Source organism: Myodes glareolus, chromosome 24 (assembly GCF_982192425.1).
Source record: "Myodes glareolus chromosome 24, mMyoGla1.1, whole genome shotgun sequence".
Classification (NCBI taxonomy): domain Eukaryota; kingdom Metazoa; phylum Chordata; class Mammalia; order Rodentia; family Cricetidae; genus Myodes; species Myodes glareolus.
This window is the reverse complement of record NC_142049.1, coordinates 9,514,702-9,533,325: the sequence shown is the minus strand read 5'-3', so window position 1 is coordinate 9,533,325 and position 18,624 is coordinate 9,514,702. Positions and strand designations below refer to the sequence as shown.

The following is an 18,624-nucleotide window of genomic DNA, read 5'->3' as shown; positions in this document are numbered from 1 at the left end:
CTCGGTCGGAGCGCCCAGACTGAGAGAGACCGGACCGGCCGCCATGTTGAAGCTCGGGAGGTGCTGCGGGCCGAGGCTTCGGGAGCTCGTGGAGCTGAGAAGCGGCGTGGTGAGACTGGTGAGGCAGAGGACGTGGGGGTTGATAGTTTCGAGCACTGGCTGAGACTGGACGAAGACTCCGCTGGGGATGGGCAGGGCCGTCGGACCGGAGATGGCCTCGCGGGTCGGCGTGAGCCTCCACCAGCCGGGCTTGCACAGGGCCTCACGCCTTTCCCTCGGCTTTTTTACCGAAGGACCCAGGGAGCCGCTTCACTTCCGGGCGTGGAGGACCCCTTAAACCTCGTAGCGGGACAATCTGTGCAGAAGGGGTCTTTGTTGTGCTACGGGACGGCGGGCCTCGCGCCTGCCCTCTAGCATCCGACGAGTGGAGCAAAGCCTGGGTTGGATTTTTTTTTTTTGTCGTCTTGCCATTTTTTTCCTCCACATTTCCCCCATGCCCTCTTCCTCAGATGTGACACCCCCCCACACACACACACACTGAGTCGTAATCCTGTAACGATTTTCAAAGGGCATTAGAGAAGTCGTTGGTAGATAACTGAACGCCAAGGATCGTATCTTTGGTCCTAATGAGAAGAAAGACGAGGAGCTGCCAAAGGAAGTTAGCGTTTAATCTTTCTTAACCTACCCGCTAAAGCGAAAGACATTAAAAGGGACTGCAAGTGAGCAATCTTATCAGGACTAATGCTGAGTGAACTATGCTAAAATACGTAGGCTATTCGGTGTTGGTAACCATGGATTCCTATCTTGCCTTTTCTTTTTTTGTTAGCTTATATTAACAAAATTATGCAAAATAATGTATTTCGTTGTGACATACTCATGCAGATAACGTTAGTTAACGCATTAACCATTCCCTTTCCTTACCCACTTGACCCCACCGTGCGTTCAGTGCCTTCTCTGGAGTATTCCAAACATAAGATTACTTCAAGAACTTTATGAGGCCCTTGGCTCAGCATCCCAAATTGTCTGTTTTCCCAATTGCATAACTAAAGCAGTATTGTGTGCTTGTTTTTCAGATTCTGAAGTCGACTGTGGAAGGATGGCAAATTTTACTTCGTATAGAGAGTCTCTAAAAAGTTAAAAATGCATAATTTGTGTTGCTTATTCTCTCTGTTACATTTACTTTGAAAACCGAGTTTTGTGCAGGAGCTGTAACTCAGTGGTGAGAACCCAGCTAGCATACTCAAGGCCCTGGATTGGATCCCCAGCCCAGGTTTGTTTACATCAGTGAAAGTACACACTATGCCTCTGTTAGAAGTTAATAAAATTCAACTGGTCAATAGATCTTCCTTTCAAAAGACCAAGCTGACTGTTTTTTAAACTGACAAAACACAATAGGAGTCAAAGGCATCTGCAGCTGGTGGCCCTTGGAAACAGTTTGCAAAGATCCAGCTTATGTTCTGTTGTGAGAAGAAGCCAGGGGAGTGGCAAAAGCCATTCTTCCATAAATTCAACAAGGTAAAAACCTCAAATACTGCTGTTCTACCCATAATGGTGGTAAGTACTAGAAAAGAAACAGTCTTTACCCTTCTTTTTGCCCCTAGATTCAACTGTAGGGTTTAGGCAAATGAATCTTTGTTTTAAAAGACATTTATATGAGCAATATAATCTTAGTTTGGGTTACTGTCGAAGACTGATTTATTGAAAGAAAAATAACAGACTGTTTGGAAATACTGTGAAATGGAACCAATATAATGTAGTGGCTTCTATAATTTGTCGTGTGATTGAGTGCTTTGAAGTGTTTTAGCCTTATAGATAATGGATATTTAACCATAAATGTGTGGGGGAAAAAAATAACAGTGTATTTTAGAAAAACTCTACAAGTTAAGTCTTAACGGTCACAGGGAAAAAAGATTCTATATTCTTTAGAAACTTAAGGAAAACATTTTACCAGAAGGGTACATCTTTCAGACCTCCTCTTTGATTAAGGTAAACATTTGCCACAGTATACATTTCCATAAGTGGACACAGATGGGCACACCATTTGGATTTAGTTATCGTGGGTTTGGGTTTTTTTGTTTGCTTGTTTGGAAAAATCTTTTAGTTCATTTCATATAATAAGAAAACAAACTTTTCATGATTTAGACATTCTTCCTTTGCATTGACAACCGTTAGGAAACAAGTCTCAGGTTAGTAGTACCATAGCTATTGTGTTTATAATAGTTTGGCATAGGTTTTGCTACTGGGTTTACATATGGCTTAAGGTAAATGCAACACATGTCTCAGGGTCAAAATTTAAAGTCTAGCTGGGCAGTGATGGCACACGCCTCTGATCCCAACATCAAAGAGGCAGAGACAGGTGGTGAGATCAAGGCCAACCTGGTCTACTGAGCCCAGGACGGCCAGGGCTACACAAGGCTACCTTGTCTCTAAAAACCAAGAAAAAGTATAAATGACTTCAAGTTAATTTTAATTAATGACTGCCTATCTTATCTTATTTCTCAGATTTTTAACAGGTTTGGACAATTGAAGGGGCACTATAGAACATGTGTTTACAAGAATATATGCTGAAAAACTGTGTTCATGAACATAGTCATTTCAGGAAATTTAGGTATGCAGAGATGTTCAACTGTAATCAGTTATGTAAGTAGGTATGTGTTCATAGGTCTTCATTTGAGATGCTCTCTGTGTGAACTTGCTGTAAAGAGTAATCCTCTAAATTGTATCTCTTTTATATATAGCTTTCTTGAAATGAAATTCACATATACAGTTCACATTTAAAGGGTGTAGTCCAGTGGGTTTTAGTTTGCTAAGAGTTCCAACCATCACCACAATTATACAAGAAAACTGTACAAAACCACTTACGAGAAAATCAATGTGGAAGGATTTGGGTCTTTCTCTAAAGTAATATACAAAACTTACTATTGTAAGTAAAGTTGACATACAGAACTTCAATTACAGTTGCAATACTGCAAGTAAATAGCATGTTCCTGTGTGTAATAAGTGGGCTTTTCTAGACTGCTGTGGAGTACAACACTGTCACAGTTGTGAGTCATTAAGAGTGATGCACTGTTTACATTGATGCTTGCATTTTCTGCCTGATTATCACACTGGGCATTACTCGAGTCCCATGAAACTTCCATTTTCAGTGTTCATGGTGTATCTGTTTTGTTTTTTGATTTTTGTTTTGTTTGTTTGTTTTTGCTTTTCAAGACATGGTCTCTGTCTAACAGCTATGGCTGTCCTGGAACTTGCTTCGTAAACCAGGCTGGCCTCGAACTCACAGACATCCACCTACCTCTGCTTTGTGAGTGCTGGAATTAAAGGCATGTGCCAGCACCGCCCAGCATTTGTGTGTCTTTCCAAAATTCTGCTTTCTTTTTATCTGTTTCTTGCTGCTTTTGAGATAATTACTAAGCATTTTTATTTTCAGGTGGCATTGTTTCCCCATGAAGGCTTACTAAATTTTGTTATTTTTCAGATAAACTTAATTAACAATGTAGTGAAAAGTCATCAAATTTTAGGATTTAAGGAATGAAATGTGGAATAGAGAAAAGTAGATGCCAAATAAAGATAAGAGGTTTGAATCTGAAAAAAAATAATGGTAGGGACAAGCAGAATTAAAAGGGTTTCTTTAAGATGTTAGAAGCAACAGCCTTATTTATTTTTAAAAGGTTTATATGTATGGGTGTTTTGCCTTCGTGTATGTGCTTGATACCCATGGAGGTCAGAAGAAGGCATCAGATTCCCCTTGGAACTAGAGTTATAGGTGGTTTTGAGCCACTTGTGAGTGTTGGGAACTGAAACTGATCCTCTGCAAAAGCAGCAAGTGCTCTTAACCACTGAACCTCCTCTATCTCACAACTTATTTAACCCGTCATAGAAGCTAAAGTCCCCTCCTAATCGTTGCACAGTGGCCACTTACTGAAGGAATTTGAGGACATTTAACTTCCACTCTGCTGAGAGACCCAGCCAAGAAGAGAAAGGAGAGGATCTCTGAAATACTTTTGCAATAATTTTCCTGTGTAATACTAAACATTTGGCTATGGGGCCTCATGGCACTAGCCTCTAATCCCAGCACCTTGGAGGTAGAAACAGGGAAGCTGACTTGCAGCCCAGCCTGGACTGAGAAGGGAAATCCGAGCCACCTTGAATTACATGGTGAATCCCTGTCAAACCACAGAAAAGATTTTCATTCAATTCTTTTTCTTTTCATAATTGCCATTTTCGGGTCTTGACTGCTTATATAACTATTGTGCCGGGGGGGGGGTGTTTTGTTTTTCCAAGCAGGGTTTCTCTGTAGCTTTGGGGCCTGTGCTGGAACTAGCTCTTGTATACCTACCTGGCTGACCTCGAACTCATAGATATCTATCCGCCTGTCTCTACCTCCCAAGTGCTGGGATTACAGGTGTGCGCCACCACCGCCTGGCAACTTTTGTACATTTTTTTAATGACTCTACAAAAAACAAGATGCATGCAGTGACCGTGAACCTTACTATTGAGTAGTTCCCTCCTAAAGGGTGGTGTTTGCTCTCACAAGTATATCGTTAATGTACACCGGCCCCAACTGGGATCCTTAAAACCACTATTGGAGAAAGCACTTCATGCATGGTGAATGGGACTGTTCACTGCCCACCTGTCAATCAATCAATGTCTTAGCAACAAGAGAAATCCATGATTGGATTTGTTAGATTACTTACATGGGAAATGTGTGGTTGTGCAGATACGAAAGATGCAAAAGGAGAAAAGCAACTGATAGGCAGCATAGGCCTCTGTAGATTTCTTAGATCCATCTCTGACAGTTATTCAGGCAAATTTCACATTGCCTGAAGTCGTTCCAATTGCTTAGCCTTTTTTTCCTAGAAATTTAACTGAAAGGATAAATGAAAAAAAAAACCTAAGTGTTTTATATAATGAAAAACTTAAAAGCATCAAGGGAAGTTATTCATTGCAAAGTCCTGACATGGTAGTCCATCCAGAATGTCCAAATGTAGGTCCATTTGTCCTCACAAGATCTGTACCTTCTAGTCTGGGTGTAACTTGGGTTGTTTTTGAGGAAAGACAATATGGCTGCAGGTTAAATTGCTGCACTGTAAAATAACACGTTTTGAACTACAGAAAAATTGCAAAGTCATCTAGGATGACTCCCCAAATCTGAATTTTATATTTAGACTACTATCTGTTCCTGGGAGTTTTAAGACTGAATCCACCAATCTGCTAATACTTCAGCTATTGGGAGTAGGGAGACACATTAATAAATGTGACTTGCTTTGAATTTGGAAACTATGTTCAAAGAGCCACTTGGTACACTTCCACCACCTCTTTCATTTTTCACAGACCTGAGTCACTGTGTAGCACCGATTGTCCTGGAACTGTCTATGTAAACTAGGCTGGCCCCAAACTCAAAGAGATCTATCTTGGCAGCATTTTTTTTCTGCTAAGCTAATTATGGTAACTATACCTGTGCACTTGTCTAGAACATATTTCAAATAACTTAAGTAGAAATAAGTTCTTTTGGCTACATGGTAGCACATGCCTTTAATCCCAATGCACAGGAGGCAGAGGCAGGTGGATATCTGAGTTTGAGGACAGTCTGGTCTACAGAGTTCCAGAACAGACTCCAGAGCTACAGAGAAACCCTGTCTCAAAAAAACTTACCCTCTCCTCCCAAAAAATAGTTTTAATGTTTTGAGACATGGTCTTTCTATATCCCTGACTGTTCTGGAACTATATAGATCAGCCTGGCCTCAAACTCAGAGATCTTTCTTGTCTCTGCTTCCCTAGTGCTAGAGCTAAAGGCATGTACCATGAAGCCTTGCATAAAAATGAGTTCTGGTGGCTGTCATAGTTGAGGGAAGTAAATTTTTAGGGGATACTACAGAGCCCTGACAGGATTGGCTTAAAAAGCATTTGACTGATAGGAAACACTGGAGATACTAAAACATGTGTGCTCTTTGAGGTCAAACTACAGTTTGTCAAATCATTTCTCTAGCTGTACATCGTGGCAGGTGAGTATGCCTATGAGCACCATTTGTCAGCTGAAAGCTGCTTTTGTCATTTGGTGGAATTTCACCATAAAAAGACATCTCAGTTCCATACGGTGTTGGTTTGTTCATGCCAGGCTTTTATTTGTACAAAACTTATATGCCTACTTCATTGAGTTTTCTAGTGAAGAATATAGTCCAACCACATAAGCAAATGTAGCTTAGATTTGAAGGGTATATACTTTTAAAGTATCAGTTTTTGGTGGACAAGGTTGAACCATTTGTAAGTTTTTGACTGTAATAATTGAGTACTGAGCCCAAGAACCTGGAGGTACAAGGGTAACCTATGTCCCTCTAAGTCATGAGCAAGCCTGTTTCAGTGTCCGGGATCCCTTTTCAAATCAGCTGCAGTCCATAGATCTCTTCAATACTAAAACCTTTTAAATGCATAAAGTACATTGCATTGAATTAGGAAGAAAGTAATCAAAAATCTTCGAATGTTAATCTTTACAGATAAATGCATGTTTTATCAGCTCCATGATACTTAACAGTGCTTCAACCAATATCCAGCAGATGTATTTCAGTCCTTAGGCAGTTATTATAAGGAAGTATCACTTCAATTAGGATAGTCATGATTACTGCTAATACTGTAATTTGTTTGCATTAAGATTTTTTTATATAATAAAAAGTACAAGTAAGCAAGGTATGGTGGCTCATGTCTTTAATCCCAGCAGTCAGGAGGTAAAGGCAGGAGAATATTCTAGAGGCCAGCCTACACTATAAAGTAAGTTCCAGGACAACCAGGGCTATTACACAGAGAAATCTTGTCTTGAAAAAAACTGTAAATAAAAAAACATGCACTGAAATTTACCAAACTACACATGTGAACTCTATACATTTAGTAATATTTTTTTTGAGAATTTATGTTTTTAATTCTTTACTCTCCTACCAGGTTGTATTCAGGTTTTAATAGAAGTCACTAAAAGTAAAGAAGTAACTTATAACAAGTTTGGAGTGTAAGCCTGATAACTATTTTTATTACTGTATCCAAGGCCAGTTAAGCCAAATGTAAGTTGTACCTTGCACACCCAAGGCTGGGGTAGTAAGAGACATGAGCCTGAGCTATATAGTCCTTATCTGAAATAAATTATAGGATCTCATCACTGAAAGTTTATGCCTTATCCCATATAATTCAAAATGCTCATAAAATTAATTAAGGGGCTGGAGAGATGACTTAGTAAAGAACAATGGCTGCTCTTCCAGAGAACCCAGATTCAGTTCCTGCACCCACATGGGGGCTCACTGTGGCTGTATGTCTTAACTCTAGGGCATCTGATTCACTTTTGGACATAATGTACAGATACATATGCACATAGAAAATGCATGCATGTATTTAAGAAAGCTTTCATGGTGAAATCTTGATGTTAGAAAAATTTGTTTCTTACAGATCCAGTACAAGTGTCTGGAAAATGTGAGCTTGGCTGTATCTAGTGTACCTGGTACATGCAAACGAAGAGTTTAGTAACACAAGTGAATAGAAGAGCAATATCAGAATGTTAAATCCAAGGAGCATCATGGAAACATACATAGGATTGATTAGTCTGCTCAGTAAGTAAGCACTGGAGTCATTCCTAATGTGAGAATATCTTAGCAGTCTAAGGTTACATTCTCAACAGAAATGAAATACTGACATCATACATATTTAGGTATCATGTTCAGTTCTTGTTATAGGAATTAACCATAGTTTTGAAGTTTAAGCTCAAATCCAGGCCATCCAAGTGACTGGGCAGGTAAACCTAACTTGAGTTTGAACCCTAAAACCCAAGGGGAAGCTCCTGAAAGCTCTCCTTTGATCTTGTGTCTGCCAGCCTGAACTTCCGCAAATACACATTATATGCTTAACAATTTTTTAGAAGTCTACAGAGTTCCAGAACAGGCTCCAAAGCTACACAGAGAAACTCTGTCTCGAAAAACGAAACAAAAAAAGAACAAGTCGGCCTGGCTATATAGGAGGTGAGACAACAGCTGGTTGGTTCAACCTAAGGTCCACTGCATAGGAACTTGTACTCAAGAGGAGCAAAATGAAAGTTATATTCATGAGTGTTTCAACTCTGCATATATCCCAAAGAGGTGCAGCAACCATTGACTACAGACCTGGTGACAAGAGTTCTATTTAAAGCACACCACCTGTGCATGATTTCATAAATGTATCAGGCCTTGGGAAATTTGAGTTCAGAGCTGGTTGTAGATCCCAAGATCGTGTCTCAGCAAAGCTTGCTGGCTGAGATTAAAGGTATGTATCATTCCTTGCTTAAAATTGCATACATTTGTAGAGTTTAAATGTATTTAAATACTTAATGCTGCAATAATTTTCCCTATTTTTGCCTTCACAGTGTAATCATCCTTCAACTCCAAGAAAAGTAGTTCCAAGATTTTGGAAGTTTGTAGTTAATGCCTCACAATTCAACAGTTCTTAATTCCTCCATACATATGTTTTCACATGCTTGTCCAGAAGGAAATGCAGTTTAAGCAGAAACATTCTTAAGACAAAGAAAATAATAATAAAGGCAAAGAATGATTCCCCACTCCTTGGTCCACATAGGGAGCCCTAGACTAGTGTCAAATTGGTATTTGAAGAAGATAGAATATTATTCAACAAGGAAATTGAGCAACTGACAGTGAAACCTAACTGTCAGTACTGATAGTACTTACTGTAAGTGATCCTTAGTAACAAGCACTGATTGCTGTGATGCCCAGTGCCAGGATGGGTGGGCACATTATAATACATACATGGACACTTCCTTTCTGACCTCAAAGATCTTGAATGCTGCATCGTTACTGATCCTAATTACATATGATAAAACATACAGAAGATCTGTCACATTTTAAGAATAACTATTTTGACTTCTGGAACCAAAGTCTTACATTGTAGCCCAGGTTAGCCTCAAACTTGGCCATCCATCTGCATTTGCCCCTGAGTGCTAATGCTTTTTTTTTTTTTCTTAAAATAGTTTGCTTTTTGTGTGTATGGAGGGTATGTATATATAAGTGCTGATGCTGGAGGGGGCCAGAATTCTCCCCGGAACTTATGGTTCTATGAAGAATCCAGCTTGTGTGCTGAGACCCAAACTCCAGCCCACTGCTAGAACAGCATTCACTCTTGCCCACTGGACCATCTCGCCAGCTTCTTGTGATCCTACTTTTATTTTTTACATTTAGTTCATTCAGTCTATGGTACTACTTTTTTTTTTTTTTCTTCTTGAACCCACTCCCATGCAGTCTTTGTGACAGGTCTCAATTTGCCCAGATTATAACTTAGAATCCTCTTTTTTTTACCCTTGTAGGAGATGGAATTACAGGCTGTCATACCATTTTAAAAATACTTAGGTGGCAGCACCTGGGAGGAAGATGTGGCAGATCTTTAAATTCAAGGCCAGCTTCATCTACATAGAGTACCAAGACAGCCAGAGCCGCATAACCTTAAACAATTTTTTAAAAATCTAGGAACCAGGCAGCGGTGGCGCACACCTTTAATCCTAGCACTCTGGAGGCAGAGGCAGGCAGATCTCTGTGAGTTCGAGACCAGCCTGGTCTACAAGAGCTAGTAGGACAGGCTCCAAAGCTACAGAGAAACCCTGTCTTTAAAAAATTTAAAAAATCCAGGAAATTGTAGTCTGCAAAATGGAAACTAGTGGAGGTAGAAAGATTACTTTGAAGATGTATAAAGTCTTCTACAAAAGCTGATTGCAATAGCAAAGCAGTTCTAATTTTTAGCCCGTTTTTCTTTCACTCTAGCATGACTTGTTCACACACTGCCTAGCTGCATGTAGCAGCCAGATAGTATTGAAACATGAATAAGCCCTTCTGCGAGGCGAGTACAGAGTTGTGTCATTGTTTAATGTTCATATTAAATTACAGAACTGATAAGTTCTTTCAATATTTAACTTATCACATTTTATAATTTGTGAGATTTTGTGCTAGAACTTTTTGAGACCAGGAAATGCTATAGATTCCCATCCTTGGGCAGTATGGAAGACTCAATCCCTGATTCCCAGTGTGACAGAACTAGCTTGCAACAAAGACAAGTAGGATTTGGAGGTTGAGATACAGGCATTAGGATTACTGAGATCAGTTATGAGCATGCGCTCTTGCAGAGATCCCAGTGCCTATATCCAATGTCTCACAACTACCTGTAATTACAGTTTAAGAAGACCTGACACCCTCTTGCTTCCATGCATGTGATGCACATGCTCTCAGGTGTAAACAAAACGTGTTAAGTTTGTCATCTACTGAGTGTCATTACTCTAATATAGTAACAAGTATATCTTATAAAGATATGCCTGCAAAATATCTCTAGAAAGAGTAAGTGGAAAGGAGTTCTGCCCTCAATTAGTATTTATGTTTTAAAAGCTGAATGCCTATGTTTCCTGTTCCCACAGAGGTCAGAAGAGGTTGGTAGATTCCCTGGAACTGGAGTTCTGTATGGTTGTAAGCTCCCAGATGAGTGCTGGGAACTGAACCCAGGTCTTCTCAGAGTAGTATGTCCTCTTAACAGCCTATCCCCCAGTTTCAATTTTGTTAGTTTTCTTTGAGACAGGGTTTCTCTCTGTCCTAGCTGTCCTGGAACTCTTTTTGTAGGCCAGTCTGTCCTTGAACTGACAGAGATCTACATCCCTCTGCCTCCTGAGTTCTGAGATTAAGGACGTGTGTACCACCACCACTCGGCTAATTTTAATTTTGTTTTTATGGCAGGGTTTCTCTGTAGCTTTAGAGCCTGCCCTGGAACTAGCTCTTGGAGACCAGTCTGATTTGAACTCATAGAGATCTGCCCACCTCTGCCTCCTGAGTGCTGGGGTTAAAGCATGCAGCACCACCATCGCACAGCTCCAGCCTTAAAATTTTTTAATGAGGGCTGGGGGAATAGTGTAATGATACCATGCATGTATGCAAGGCTCTGGGTTTTATCTTCAGAAGGTTACATCCATGGGCTGGCCTTTAACTCAGATCTACCTGCTTCTGTTTCTTGCATGCTGTAATTAAAGCATATGCCACCCAGTCTTATAAGGTTTTTCCATTATAGCCTAGCAATATGAAAGAATATTGAAGGATCTGCATTCCTTAATTCTACCATTAAAGCTCAACTAATTATGTAAGTGGTGGGTTCTATGATCAAATTCCACATAACCTTTCCCTCTGCCCTCTTGTCTGCTTACATTTGGGAACTTGGGGCTGTAGCTGGTAGTTGGTAGTGTTTGCCTCATATGCACAAAGCCATGTATTTTGTCTCACCACTGGAATAAATCATACCTACAACTCTTAACAGGACATAAAGACAGGCAAATCGCCTTTCTGTCTCTTTTCCCTTCTCCCCACTCCCCCCCACCTCTGTTTCTCTTTCTCTCTCTATGCTCCTCCCCCTTCTCCCTTTCCCCTTCCCTTCCATAACACACTAAATAAATACCCACTTTTTTTCTGCAAAAAAACAAAACAAAACAGAAGTTTAAGGTCTTCACCTTCCACACCTCAGAAGCCAGCCTGAAATTCTGTTTTTTGTTGTTTTTTTTTAAAAGAAAAAAAAAAACTTTTCAGTGGAATGTATCTGGAAACTAAACCATTTTACATTCCCTTCAGAGCTCAAAATATGTTTTTTTGTGCTGAGTGGTTGTGGCGCGTGCCTTTAATCCCAGCACTCAGAAGGCAGAGGCCAGCTGATCTCTGGGAGTTCAAGGTCAGCCAGGTCTGCAAGAGCTAGTTCCAGGACACAGGACAGGCTCCAGAGCCACAGAGAACCCCTGTCTCAAAAAACCAAAAAAAAAAAAAAAAAAAAAAAAAAAAAGTTGTTTCTCCAGGAAATATTCTTTGGGTATCCACTAGGTGTCAGATAACACAAAGGTAGAGATTCTGGAGACACCAAGATAAGCAGGTAAGAACCTAAGAGTCTTACAAAGATTAAAAATAGTTATGTAGGTCAAAAGAAAGTTGTATAAGTGCTATGCTGTCAGTTGTAGAACAATTAATTTTATACTGTGTTCATCAATATCAAACCAAATGCATGCTGGGCTAAGTTATATAAAAAGGCTTAAAGAATAGTCAGCCTGTTGGTGCATGCATTTAGGCAGAGGCAGGTGGATCTCTGTGAGTTCAAGGCCAGCCTGGTCTACAAAGTGAGTTCCAGGACAACCAGAGCTAAACAGTCAAGTGACATGACAGTACTGTGAACAGGAAGCTGAGAATAATAAACTCAAGCGTCCATGCAGGATACTGGGAGTAAAACCTACACTTTTTCCTTATTTGGTCCAATTTTTCTTAGGAGCTTGAGGCTCTACCCACTCTACTATGAAAAACTTTAGTCTTAATTCTCATCTCTTTCCTAGGTCTTTGCTATTAATTTGTCCATTCCCTTGTTGATGCCAGCTTTAACCTTGAATAGATTTTCTACTTCCAGGGAAGTACAAAGGAAAATTTCCAAAGACATCTCCCCAATAAGCTCCCATCAGTAATGAAATCTCTACCTCTGTAAAGTTACACAACGCAGTGCTGTACTGTGGCTGTCCCTGAACAAACTGAGGAGCACCAATGGACGATGGAACTCCCTTTTCTGTTCTGTTTTGTTTCGTTGACATGAGGTTTCACCCTCTTGTTAATACGGTTCTGTTAATTTTCACAAAGTACAAGTTAGGAAAACACCACTACACTGAAGGTCTGGAGCAGCTTCATTCCCCCCACAAAAGTCTCATGTGTCAGCCCATAATATTTAGTTAAAATCTTTTTTTTCAAAAAGCCATATTTCAACATTCCATGTATGTTTATTCATTTTTATTTTCTTAACATAGCATTTCATTACACCAGTTTCCTTCCCATCAACTATTAGATCAATGATCATATTGACCATTTCCACTGGTTGGCAAGACACTCTTCCACTAATATCTCCTATGGCTCCCACTGCAACAATTTTTTTTTCTTGGTCAAATTTAGTTCACTTCAGCCTAAAAATCACCTCTTCTTTTTGACCACCCTGAAGCATATTTTCTAATTTTTTAACATCTGGTTCTACTTTGTCTGTACCCAATTCTTTTTGCTATTCTATAATATTTATGTTTTCTATAAGCTACATTTTAGGGACCTGCTTAAGAACATCAGGAAACTTTGTGTGTATTATTGTTAGCCTCTTGTGTAGAATATCCTACACAGCCAATCCCACTAGGACAGCAGTCTTCAATGAACTCACCATGACAGTGTCTGGAAACCACAGAAGCTCAGCCCACTGAGTTGTGATTTTGTTGTTTTGTTTTCATTTTTATTTATTTTGAGATAGGGTCTCCCTATATAGCCAGAGGTGTCCTGGAACTCACTATGAGACCAGCTGGTTCAAACAGAGATTGGCCTGCCTCTGCCTCTTGAGTGCTAGGATAAAGGGTGTGTGCCACCACGCCCAACATTATTTCTTATTTTAAAAGTACATCTTTTGGACTTAAAACAATAGCTTCTGTAGGCATACAGGACACAGTGTGTTGTGTGTGTGTACATATGTACACACACACATATATATACATACATACAGATAAGCACACCGTATTATTGCTACTCATCAGCAACTTTATAATTTAAGCTTTGGGGAACTACAGGATTCAAGAGAGGCAAAGGATATATACGTTGGGTTAGAATCTGTTAAGTACAGAATGGCAGTCAGGGATTTGGGAAGATAATAAGGCCTGGCCATAGGACAGTGCACGGAAATATGTTTTTGCATTGTGTTTTGAGTAATATTAGATGCCCAGATTCACAGGTGAGGAACAAAAGGAGATGATCCCTGAAGAAGATTAGTGTCCAAATATGTACAGAACCATTTTCCAGTGCTGACTCTGGCAGTAACTTCTTTTTTTGTGTTTGTTTGATTTTTTTTTTAAGACCATTATCCTCTTGTCTCTGTTTTTAAATGTCTTTAAAAGGATCAGTTTGGCTGGGCAGTAGTCGTACATGACTTTAATCCCAGCATTTAGGAAGCAGAGGCAGGTGAATCTCTGAGTTTGAGGTCAGTCTGGTCTTCAGAGCGAGTTCCAGAATAGCCAGGGCTAACCAGAGGAACTCTGTCTTGAAAAAAACAATGTTTGGTTTGTTTTGGTTTTGATACAAGGTCTTACTAATGCTGGTTTCAAACTCATGATCGTTCTGCTTCTGTTCCCAAATGTGCTGTTATAGGCATATGCTACCAAGCCTGACTTGTTAGAGACATCTATAGATTAGATCAGGGAAAGTCTATGATAATCTTCTCTTCAAATTGCATGTAGTTAAATCTTAACAACTGATCTAAGTTGAATTTAAGTAGGTGCAGTTCTCTGACCCCTCAGTCTCATTTCAAAAGTCTGTGAATTCTGTGGGACTTACAGATTGCCAGTGTTCCTCCTACAGTCTGAGTTCTGTGGCACCTACAGCTTCAGTGTTCCTCCTGTTTGAAGGAACTGTTTTTCTGATTTGATTTTTTTTCTTAATTTTCATTTTCCAGTTCTTATTTATTTAGTACTTTTTTTTTGTACCAGACATTGAGCTTTTAACCTACATTGTTTAAGGAATTTTATAGTTTGCCATAAATTATGGGTGTACAAACATGGAGATTGCACCAAACCTCCTCTCCCATCCTGGATAACATAGTCTTGACAGTAAAGACTCATTTCAGTGATTAATACAAGAAGCCCTTAAAGACAGGAAGGAGATGAACAGATGCATGTGACATTAAATTGGTATGTGAAAATAACATTTGAGGTCTACCATGTACTAAATACTTTATACATGGTGTGCTTATATCTTATTGTTTGAAATATGCTCTATGTAACCCTGGCTGGCCTGGACTTGCTATATGGACCAGGCTGGCCTTGAATTTAAGGGATCAGCCTGCCTTTGCTAGAAGTAAAGGCTGTTAGGCCTCAGGGTACGTGGCATAATCTTTCTGTCATTGAGATAAACAAATTTAACAAAAGTAGCCTGCATTATACAGAAAACAACAAAATTTTAAAAACAAACATACTATAAATCACTTGAAAGTCTTTTCCAGTACTAAAATTTGAAACTGGGCATTTTTGTTTTCACTTTGTATCATTAGACAAACCTCACTCAGTTGGCTACAGGTCACAAGTCTCCTGAGACAGACCTTGAACTTGTAGCCCTACTGCTTCAGACTCCTGAGGCTAAAATTACTGGCCTATGTCACCAGGTCCAACTCAGTCACTAGAATGGTTCAGAATGTTTGTTCCTGTTGACCTCCCCTTTAAGGACAAAGACAGTATGGTGCCTCTGTATGGTATTGGAAGAGTCAGGATTTTTCTAGAGTCCTGAAATAGTAGTACTTTTTAAAGAAGTTTAAACATATGAAGTAGTAGGGTTCACTACAGTGTGTGTGATTATTCTTTGTTCTAGTTTATCCCTGCCCTTCCTTGTCCCCCTCCATCCTCCCTGCCCCTCAGGCTGGTGTCCTCCCTCCTAAAATAGCTCCGCCTTCTGCTTTCATATCTCATACAGTCTATATCATGCCATGATATTGTTACTCCCCCACTTAAGATCTGTGCACACTCCATGGTCTCTTAAACATTTCCTTTTGTTTAAGACATGATCTCATGTAACCCAGGCTGACCTCAAGCTCACTATGTAGCTGAGGTAGTTTTTGAACTCCTGATCCTTCTGCCTGTCTCACAAGTATTGGGATTACAAGTGCCATAATGCCAGGCTGAATTCTTTTTTCTCTCAGTATTTAAAATGTTATGTGTAAAAGTGTTTTGCCTTGGTGTATGGATGTGTATTACATGCAGTGCCTGGTGCTCATGGAAGTCAGATGAGGAAATCAGAACCTCTGGAATGAAGTTAGAGATGGTTATTAGCCTCTCTCTGTTGGTGTTGTGAAACAACCAAGGTCCTCTGAAGAGAACAAGTGTTTTCAACTGCTGTACTACCTTCCTAACTCCTCAGGCCGTAGTTCTCAATGATATGGGTGCACGAAGCTCTTAAGGATTTTACAAAAGTTTTGGATCCATTCAAGATATTACTCCTGCCCCCATACATATATAGAAAGGGAATTGGCCAAGTCCCGGACACTACATCTATGTACAAATGCTTGTAGCTCTTCTGGGATGCAGTAAGGTGCATGACTCAGGTAAAACAGCCCTGGAAGTGTGTGAGTATACACATAGCCTGGAGGAAGTTCCTTTCATCTGCATGATACTGTTAAATGCTGCCACACCTTAGTGGTACTCTGTGAACTTGAGAAAACTTACACCAGGCATCCTGATGGGTCACTGAATGGCATGCTGTGTTTTTCTCCTATAAGTAGAAAATTTATCCATTTTGTGTTTAGATTTATGAATGTGTGCTATAACCAAATGGTTGGTATTACTTTCTTTTAACCTTTACAGTGCACAGTGTACAGTCTTAAAGAAATGAGGATACAGCATATTTTGGACTTCGTAGTGAGTGGTTACTCTCATTTACTACCACTCTCCCCTCTGAAATTCACTTGGAATCCTTTAGATCAGCCCCTCTGAAATTTTCTTGGATAAACAATGGTGACAAAAAATTGTCTTGCCTCATAGTGGATAACAATGGCATGTAGAACAAGTAGTCTCTTTGAAATATGGCATAGCCCACTAAGTGGCGAGGGTCAGTCTGGCTAAAGGAGAACAGTGGCACACATACACCATGTTTTCTCATCCCTGTTTGATGATCCTCTTGTCAAGGAATCTTCAAGAAATACCTGCTGACATTTAACCAGAGCAGCTGTTTTATCTGCTTACTGAAGCTCCAGAAGCATTCACCTTCTACCTGAGAGCAAGCCTGCCAGTCAAGTAGGTTTAGGATGGAAGGAATGCAAAGTATTTACTGTGCTCAAAGTATAGAACAGGGAGTGATTCGTGTTCTGATCACCTGATAGGTGCCGAGGTCTTGTAATTTTCATATCAGCTTTTGGAGACAAACAATAGGCTTTCATTCACACTCGCTAGGCTGCACAGTGTAGCTAACGTCTGAATGCTTACTGTGCATAGAGTCACTGTCCCAAGGGGCCTTTCCTGCATTTCCCATTTGTTTCCTCTCATCTGATCTTTCTAAACAGCCCAGAAGAGTCTTAATATTGTCACCCCAACTTGTTAATAAGAAAACTAAAATGTAAAGCTATTAGACAATTTACAAAACAGTATTGCAAAACTGGGATTTTGACCCCTGGTTGATTTTAATCCACTTCAACTTCCTCCTCATAACCTCTGGCATTGCCATCAATCATCATTTGTAAGTGCGGCTGGCAATTTTGGTAGTCAGGGAAGCATTCAGGGGATTCACTGCTGTGAGACATGGTGCCTTCCATGTCGGGAGGACTCTGGTAAGATCAGGTTGGAAGGATATGGCAGACTGAGGAAGGCAGAGGTGGTGTAGTCAGACCTGTTTAGGATCTGATTACATCTGAGCCTCTGGCCCTTTTTGCCTGCCAGCTGACTCAGAGCTGGCAGATGGGCCAGTGCCTGGGCAGGTTGATTTCATAGCCTTATACTTCAAAGGATTTGATTCCTGGCACTTCTGTACACTGCTTTCCAAAGAGCACAGCCTTGTGGGGGAGGTAACGCTAGAGTCTCCTGGTACAAAAGCCCTAGGCAGTGTTTGCTCGGAGTTCAAATGTATGTGGCTTATTTGGGGTAAGTCAGTAAAAACCACAGGCCCAGCTCTAAGCAGGCTGAACGTTGGTCACTTGAACCTTTAATGTGGTGCAGGCAACAAGTTTGTGACTCCTAGAGTGTCTTCAAGTGTCCCAAGTGTCTTCAGCATCCAATTATAGGTAAATTACAAGGACTCGGTTTTCTTATGTGTGACATTTATATTTTTGTTTATTTATTTGGGCAGGATCTTGCTATATAGTTGGCTGGCATAAATGCACTATATGGAACAAGCTGGCCTTAAACTTGGAATGACCCTCCTGTGTCCACGCTAAGACTATAGGCATATACCACCTTGCCTGGCTGAAATCGAATTTTTGTCAGTCCTTCATATGATTGTGGTGAGTATTAGAGAAAAATGAGTGGCAAGTACTTACTACAGCACCTGACATAGTAAACAGTATTTATCAATGAGAAGTCATACTTGGCAAGAGAATCAGAGCTCTAAAAAGTAAATCAGCATTCTTTTCCTCAACAAGCATCCAAAGAGGGATTTAGTGTTTTAGATGAGAGAATGAAGAAAATAACCTCTATTAAACACGTAAAATGAACTACGTTTTCACAGTCTGTTATCTCATGTAGTGTTTGCAACAGCCCTACGAAGTGTTTTTCCACTTTGTAAGTGACATGGTAGCCGAAGAGAGGTTTTGTAGCACAGCTAAAGTCAGAGTCTGCACTATAGAACCTATGAACTAAATAGGCTTAATCTCCACTGGATCATGCACATCCCCTTAGCAGGCCGGCAGACACAGTCAAGTAGCTGCCTTGAGTCACTGTTTTATGCTGTGCTCTTAGCACAGAACAGAAAAAGGAAACCCTAGAGTAGAGTGACAGGGATCTCAGCACAGGAATTAGTGTTCTCAGTAGGACTTCAGGTGGATCACTATACTGTTAAAAAATATATATTTGCTTTGGGTTTTGGTGGCAATGGTTTGGTTTTTTGTTTGTTTGTTTGT

General features: G+C 40.1%; 1 long non-coding RNA gene across 7 annotated transcripts; it reads left to right on the top strand.

The window, feature by feature from the left end:
• Nucleotides 1-5: 5 nt before the first annotated feature.
• On the top strand, nucleotides 6-8,797 carry LOC125401001 (uncharacterized). 7 transcript variants are annotated; one of them, XR_015736424.1, is made up of 4 exons: nucleotides 6-109; nucleotides 1,074-2,648; nucleotides 7,429-8,274; nucleotides 8,375-8,797. It is a non-coding gene; the product is annotated as an uncharacterized LOC125401001 (long non-coding RNA). The 7 variants fall into 7 exon arrangements; XR_015736422.1 differs by having other exon boundaries at nucleotides 6-118; XR_015736427.1 differs by having other exon boundaries at nucleotides 19-1,270; nucleotides 2,503-2,608.
• Nucleotides 8,798-18,624: the final 9,827 nt, after the last annotated feature.